Source organism: Nuphar pumila, chromosome 1, assembly GCF_984573655.1.
Source record: "Nuphar pumila chromosome 1, dmNupPumi1.hap1.1, whole genome shotgun sequence".
NCBI lineage: Eukaryota > Viridiplantae > Streptophyta > Magnoliopsida > Nymphaeales > Nymphaeaceae > Nuphar > Nuphar pumila.
The window spans coordinates 112,532,397-112,541,067 of record NC_143249.1 but is presented as its reverse complement, the minus strand read 5'-3'; positions in this window follow the sequence as shown (position 1 = coordinate 112,541,067).

Sequence of the window (8,671 nt, the reverse complement as noted above, 5' to 3'; positions counted from 1 at the left end):
AAATCATAAGAATCTTATCCTTGAAATACTTGAAAATCAATTTTGATTCTTGAGAATAATGAGAAACTTCTTTTGAAAAAGAATCTTAAGAAAAGAATATTTTTCAGGGAAAATCATGGGAAACTTGATTTGGAAAATCCAACTTTGAAATTTTTAGAAGTTTCTTGGGAAATTGATTTCCATGGAATGGCCTTTTTCTTGAGAAAAGTTTGAGAAATACAGGTGATTTCATGATGCAAATGACTTGAATGGATGAATGCCTTTTTGAGAAAACATCTTTTCAAGAAAATATGCAATTTTAGGATTAAACTAAGTAGAATTATCACATATTCCGACTATGGCCGTAAATATGCTAGTAATTTACTTAGCTAATTCTAAAATGTTTGGTAAAATTGAAGGTATGCAGTGAAACTTTGGAAGATAGCCTAAGAGTGTAGGCTCAGTGTGACTAGTAGGAAGATGCTGAATCTAGGTCTCGTTTATATCTTGACTAGGGCCGTAAATATGGACTCCACCGAGTTCATCAACTCCCTAAGAGTTGGTGCACGTGCCATTCGTGTATATCCATGGTGATTTTGAAATGCAATGCATGAACCACATACTCAGGATATTGCAGAAATCAAACTACATGATATGCATCCTAATCTAAGCAATAAAAGTAAATATTATTCCAAATTTGATTATTACATTTCTGACATAAAGCAAAATAAATGAGAATAAAAAAAATACAGAGTTAAAAGAATCAGCATCCTCCAGATTTTCATGCAAAAGTGGGTTAGCACAAGGAATGGATATACAAGATACCCAAGGAAATGGGTATATATATAACATGTACAACGAAGATATATATGTATATCTCTAAATGCTCAAATTTGTGCTAAGTGACATGTGATAATTGAGGTGTATTTACAGGAAAAAGTGTCTCCCTATATGCTTATGCCTAAAAACTAATGTATATGAAGAGATCCACAACCACCTTCACAAAGTTCCAACATTTCACATAGACTTCAATCACAAACTTCACCAACCACCACCTCCACTATCAATCTCCACCCCTTAACCATTACCATCTCAACCAACACCCTTCACAGTATCAAATCATGTGACAGCAAGCAGCACAGCAAAAAAATGGCATGAGAAAGATGTACTTAGACTACTACCTCGCCTCTAGCCATTAGCAAAATATCTTGTCAACCTTGTGGCCGAGCAGCCATTAGCAGCATCCAAGTCATGCAAAGTGGCATCATAGTAAGAGGTAAAACAATTTGGTATATTACAATGCACTAATGTTCAGATCTACAAAAAAAAAAAAAACAATGTACGTTTGCTATTTTATAGGGAACCTTCCAGCAAAGACAAAATACAGGTTAGACCTATATTTCTATGCAATATCCAGCTGAAGATTAAATCTTTTTTTTTTTTTGCTATACTTACTCTTTTAAAAAGAAAAAAAATGAGTCAAGGCCAGCACCCAACTACATACAATACTTGTACATTTGTAGCCACTCAAATGTAATGTGGCATATTCAAAAGATTCATTAATAGCAATAACGAAGGAAGCTGAAATATTCACCGGCTTGCTGCTATTTTAGTCCCTTTTGAGAGAAGGATCACCCCCAAGACATGCATTTATTGATATCACATATAGGAAAACAAAACCATAACCAAAATCCAAAAGGGAAAACACAAAACTAATCCTAAAACTGCATATTGGTGGTAGCATGAACTGTAAGTATGGCAGCAACTATACCTGTACAGTGGGTAAGGATGTATGTAATGATGACATGAGAATGTTGATGGCAAATCCTATATAAAGTAAATGCAAAGTATAATGATGCAAGAGATGAAAGTTAGATGTCAAGATGATATTACAGGCAGTAGAATTAACTCAGATAGCAAAATGAAATCATGGAAAACCAACGAATACAAAGGGTATGCTGTGTAAAAATTTGAAATGCAATATATGGGGGTTATGCCTAGGATATAATACATACACATTGACACTGTGTAACCTGTCATCATGCAGTGAAATTGAGATATAGTCCTTAAAACTCACACATTACCTTCATAGATAATCAATATTACTTAGGCTAAATCCAAGTGGGTCATCAATTACAGAAATATAATACATGAACATGAAGCTATTAGGTCCATAAGGAGGAATTTGCAGAATGCAATATGTGATTAATGCAATACCTACAGAGATTGGCTGGGACATGGTTATTGAATATTAAAAGGGCGAAAGGGGAAATTACCTAACCCAGGCCACACCATAGTTGTAGATGAATAACACATAGTGGTAGCACAAAAATTGCAAATACACGAATATAATGTTACAAGAAGGAATACATCGATAAAACCACCCATTTCAAAGTCTGTGTTAGATTAGCACAGCAAACAGATCTTCCATTGGCTCCATTTGTCTCGACCAATACCTTAGAGCCATGGAGCTATGAAACGACTCACTTTTCAAGGGATTGCTCTGGTCCCTGGTACGCAGCACTGGATGCTATATTCATTGAACTACAATAATATATGGTAACCCAAATCTCACCTGATGAAACACAAAGCCCTTATGATAGATTTTTTCCCTTTTTTTTTATCGATCAAATATCGAGGAAAACACACAACCCATCACCATGAAATAAGATCTCACCATGGTGATAGCATACAGCACCCCTGTTACAACAGAATTTTCTTGCGAAGACACAGCTGAAATCCAAATCTGGATTTTACAAATGATAACTATGAATCAAATGTTAGATAGGTGATTATACTTCTTGAATTGCAGTATCTTTTATCATCAGAAATTATGACACTTGTGATGAATCAACAATAGACGTCGGGCTAATGTAGATGCTACTGCAACAAGTTTAGAGCTATGGAAATGCTACAGACATGCTGATACAACAAGTAACGAAAATGATGCAGTAAGATATAAAATAAGGTAAAATACAGGAAATCGGTAAACCCAGAAAATGAATGCAAAAGAAGAGGATTTAAATTGTCGTGCCCTTGTTAAGTGCACTATCTGTTGTACGATAAACCCTTGCGGATATCATTTGATGCGATGAAATGCATATACCCGCTCAAAACTAGACAAGCATGCAAGCATTAATAAGATGCAGAACATTTAGCCAATGCTAATGTCAAAATGGAACACATATGAGATGATGGAGGGGGGGGGGGGGGAGTATAAAAACCATTTGATTCGAAGAAAAAGATTATAGCCAAGGAAATGCCACTTGAAAATCCATTCCCAGTATGCACAAGGATCGAATAAAACCGATATATAAAACAAAAACAAAAAAATTTAAAAACTTTCATGAAGTCTGATATGCAATGTGAGATGACTCAGATATTAATTTGCAAAACTTTGAACTGAAATAAAACATTATACCCTGAGATCCATGGTATTGAAAAAAAAAAAAACTAGGAGGAGAAAATGGTGGTTCAGTGAAAATCTGTTTTCGGCGAGAGATCGATGATGCTATTGCGAAGCATCATCGATTCTTGACCTATGCAGTAACCCTGAATGTAAATCTCATTAAACAGAATAATGGGTTTACATATGTATAAAATGAATACGATATACAAATCATCGAATCGTAAACATCAAATAGACTTCTCACCTAATCGCTCGAATCAGATGCTCCTTGATGACAATTCCTGGAAACTCTTCACTTGAAAACGAGAAGCTCGAGGTCTAGGGTTGATTGCAAGAAGGCAGTATACCTCCTCTACGACTTTGCAGGTTTGATTGATCCTCCTGGACTGTTCGTTTGAAGGGAGATGAAAGCAGGAACTCGTGAAAAGGGGTGAAGACAGGATAGCGCTAGAGATGACTAAACGGGAAAGGAATAGTAAATGGAAGAGAAGCCAAGATCAGAGAGCCTCCCTTCTGAGTGTTATCCCGAAGGCCTAGGACAATGGACGGTATTCCCAGAGAGATAGAAAGCCCCCAAATACCCAAAATCACTCTCCTTTTTCTCCCAACGGGGTTTGCTTTTTAAAAACATTTTCAGCCGGTTTTACAGAAAAATCGGGTGTTTTGAAATCATCCGAACTGAATTTCGAAAACATTTGAAAATCTTCAAACAATCTTTCAAAAAATTTTGAAATTCGCCAATCGTTGAGAGGAGGACGGTGTTCTTTTCTGAAGGGAAGATCTTGGGTTCAAAGCTTGGGTAAAATGAGGGTTTTCACGGTGGCTCCATTTGGGGATGAAAAGTAATAAAAAAGCAAAATGTGTAAAAACGAGTTTTTGCTTCCCTTCTTTCTTTCTTTTTTTTTTTTTTTTTTTTTAAGGTGGTGCCACCTCTACCGGTTTAAGAAAGCCTTTTGAAAGTAAAAAAAAAAAAATTGTTTTTCTTGGCAAGGAGTTTTAGTGAGGCGCCGCCTATGTGTGGGCCCACTGATTTTATTAAAATAAATAGAATTGACAATTAAATTAAAGAAAGAGTTTTATAAATCGATGCCACCTCAAGGTGGGCAGTGTTTTGGAAATAAGAGAAATATTGGAGAACTTGAGTGTGACACCACCTCAAGGCGGGTCCCACGTCATTTATTTGAAATAAAAGCAAAAATAAATTCTTTTTGGGGATTTTATAATGGTAGGTTAGTTAGAAAATACGTAGTAAAAATGGGCTCAGTTTTAAAAACTAAAAAAAAAATGGTCCTTCAGGGCAAAATAAAAGATGCAGAGGTTTTATAAAGAAGTTCAGAGTCTTTTTGCAAAAGTTTTAAATAAAGTCCTCTAAATTTGAAATTGTGTCCCCTTCTTTCCAACTGACGAAATTTTAAAATCAATATCAAAATATCCATATTGTTTTCCTAAAAAAAAAAAAAATTGTAATTCAGGGTCCTAGGAGTAAAATGGGAAGAATTGGCAATTTTGAGGACCCAGGGTTTTGAAATCAATTTTGAAAAGGGTTAAAACTCGAATCTGGATTGAGGATTTTGAAATCGAGAGTTCTGGACCTCGAGATGACATGCTGTGCAGTGAAATGGTGAGAAATGTTCATGCAATGTTATGCAAAGACATGTTTCCTAAAATGCCCCTCTGAATTAGGAATTGGGGATTCTAGGAAATTTTGCAGTTTGAAGATATTTCTGAGCCTAAATAGAGAATTTTTGAGAATTGAGAATGAATTTTGGACTTTCTGTAAGGTTAAATCTCAGAAAATGACCATTTTGTCCTTCCTTGATTTCGGAGAACTGAAATGTGATGATTGATGGAGATGTCAGGAAGGTGAGTAAAAATTTGGGGTGTTTACAAATGCCCCTATTTGCTACTAAGCCGGCTTGTGGCCGAGCTTAGTGGCAAAGAAAAACACACCAAATTTGGGCTATATATAAAAAAATGCCACAGTTAGAAGGATCTGACTGGGTGTGAGGAAATTAGCCCTGATGAAGATGGTAGATATGAAATGGAGAATGAAGAAAGATTCACTCTGCGAGAGTGGAGTTCAGATTTTGCCCTTATCCTTGATGGGACAGAAAATGCTTTGCATGGGAGAAGGCTCAGGTTTGATCCTTTGGCGTGATTGTGGAATGAAATACCTCATTGAAATGAGGCTCAGATTTGTACCCTTATCCTGATTGGGCGGGAAATGAAATACCCCTTTGAATGAGGTTCAGGTTTGTAACCTTATCCTGATTGGACGGAAAATGAAATACCTCATCAAAGGAGGCTCAGGTTTGTACCCTTATCCTGATTGGGCGGGAAATGAAATACCTCTTTGAATGAGGCTCAGGTTTGTACCCTTATCCTGATTGGGCGGAAAATGAAATACCTCATCGAAGAAGGCTCAGGTTTGTACCCTTATCCTGATTGGGCGGGAAATGAAATACCTCCTCAAAGGAGGCTCAAGTTTGTACCCTTATCCTGATTGGGCGGAAAATGGAATACCTCATCGAAGGAGGCTCAGGTTTGTACCCTTATCCTGATTGGGCGGGAAATGAAATACCTCCTCAAAGGAGGCTTAGGTTTGTACCCTTATCCTGATTGGGCGGAAAATGGAATACCTCATCGAAGGAGGCTCAGGTTTGTACCCTTATCCTGATAGGGCAGGAAATGAAATACCTCCTCAAAGGAGGCTCAGGTTAGTACCCTTATCCTGATTGGGCAGGAAATGAAATACCTCCTCAAAGGAGGCTCAGGTTTGTACCCTTATCCTGATTGGGCGGAAAATGGAATACCTCATCAAAGGAGGCTCAGGTTTGTACCCTTATCCTGATTAAGCCGGAAATGAAATACCTCCTCAAAGGAGGCTCAGGTTTGTACCCTTATCCTGATTGGGCGGAAAATGGAATACCTCATCGAAGGAGGCTCAGGTTTGTACCCTTATCCTGATTGAGCGAGAAATGAAATACCTCCTCAAAGGAGGCTCAGGTTTGTACCCTTATCCTGATTGGGCGGAAAATGGAATACCTCTTTGAATGAGGCTCAGGTTTGTACCCTTATCCTGATTGGGCGGAAAATGGATGGAATCCTCGAAAGAGGAGACCATGATGGAACCTTCGAATTTTGCACAATAAATCCGACAGGGGTTTTGCAAAAGGAAGGAAAATGGGATCCCTAAAGCTTGAAAAGGGGTTGATTTTGGGCGTCTCATTTCTGAGACTAAATAGCTTTTGAAATTTCCTTTTGCAAGAAAATGATTGGTGGTTCGACCTTGAACCGAAATTGAACTGCCTATGGTGGGACAGTGGGGACATAGGGAAGTGTGCGAATCTGAGAGCTCGCGCTCTCAAATTATAAAAAGAAGGGAAGGAATCAAGTCCTTAAGCGGGATTTAAAATGGTGGCAGGATGTATCAAAGCGGACATCGAGCTCTCACTTCATGTCAGGATAGCTAGGAAATATTGTCAAAGTGTTGAGACTTTTGTTGTTAATTCAAAGTATTTGAAAACGGTGCATATTGTTGCAAAATATTCCTCCTTTTCTACCTGAAGCATTACCTCAAAATGAGATTCACTTCATAGAATTGAGATTTGGAATCCAAATTACTTGTGATTGACCATCTTCAAGGAAGTTATTAATTTCCTTGATATGAACAGGAAAGAGAATTTGATATTATGAAAGCAATTGATAAAAGAATATTGATAATAGAATTTCACAAAATTAAAGAAGATTCTTGATAGATTTGTCAGTTTGATATCCTGGGAGCTTCTCTCATGATAATCTTTCTGCATTCTTTTGAGCTCTTTTGGGCTTCGGGTTACATTCTCCTTCATTTTGGAGATATCTTGACCTTTTTCTCTCTTTCTTTTTCCTCTCTTTCTCTTTTTTGGAAGGGTACGTCACAAACTCCTTCAACTTGGAGATGTTCTGATCCTTCTTTGATGATATTGGCTCATGGGTTGGAGATCTCTAGATGATAGCTGAAATTAAATATCTTTTAGGGATTGTCGGGAGGTTCATCGCATCTGCCTTCATCTTGACAGTGCTTTGGACTTTCCCTGGAAGGATCCGTCACAAACTCCATCATCTTTGAGATGTTTCAAATCTTCTTTGGCCCTGGGGGTCTACTTGCTTAATTTGCCTTCATCTTGACGACAATTGAGAGATCCCTTTTGCGGATATTTAATTGCAGCTTAGGTGATTTTGAAGAGACAGGGTTTGGGTAAATTCTCTCTTTTTCTAGCGCTTAGGATATTTTCACTGCCTTATTTTACAAGAATAATCTTTAGAGATGTGCCATAACTGCGATCAATATCAATCATTTGTGCCTTTGCAATACCCTTGAATCTTCTTTGTTGGCCATATTGAGGATTTATCCTTCATCCTTTTGGTTGGCCGATAAAAGGGATTTGAATTTTGAACCTCTTTTCGCAAAAGCTTCACTCTTTTGGAAGTAATGCTGAAGGTAAACTGAGGTAAAGATTTATGCAATGAAGATTTTGAAATCAACAAATATTTGATTGACAAATTGACATGTTCTTGAAATCCTTGGTGAAAGAGAGCATTTGAGGTCCGGCTCAACACATCCGTGACAAAAATTCTCCTCTCTTTTTCCCCAAAAAGAGAGACTCAGGCTTAGCCCTTACCTGAATGTGAAATGGAAATTACTCTTCTCTTCCCTGAAGAGGAGATGTTTGCAAAACGAACTTTCGAAGAGAAATTGAGCTTTCTTCAAAGCTTCCTAACATTAGGCTTCTCTTATGGAAAGGGGGCCGATAGTAGTGAGGTCGGAAAATTGGGTCATGAAGGAACGAGTCCATCACACTCTCCCTAAAAAAAAGGGTCCTCCATGACGAAAATGGCCTAGTAGGAAAATTGGGGGAGGGTCACAAGAAAAGCGAGTCTCCGTCGAGCCTCTCCCTATAAAAGGGTTCCTTGTGTGAAATTAAAAATTGTTTTGCAAACGGTTCACGAAGACACGAGTCCCTTCAAACTCTCCCTGGAAAGGGGCAAAGTGAACGAATTGGATAGCATGCGAAAAGAACGAGCTCCCTCAAACTCTCCCTAAAAGGGTCTCTCACAAGAGAAAATGATTGAAATTGGATATTGAGCCAATAGGCGAAATAAACACGACCATGATTGGCAAAGGTGACCCGCAGGTCAAAATAATTAAGATAGAATTGGTAATCCGAGGGTTTGAAATTGGATGTCCTAACGGTCAAAATTGAGAATTGGTTGACCCAGAGGTCAAAATTGTGTGACCCG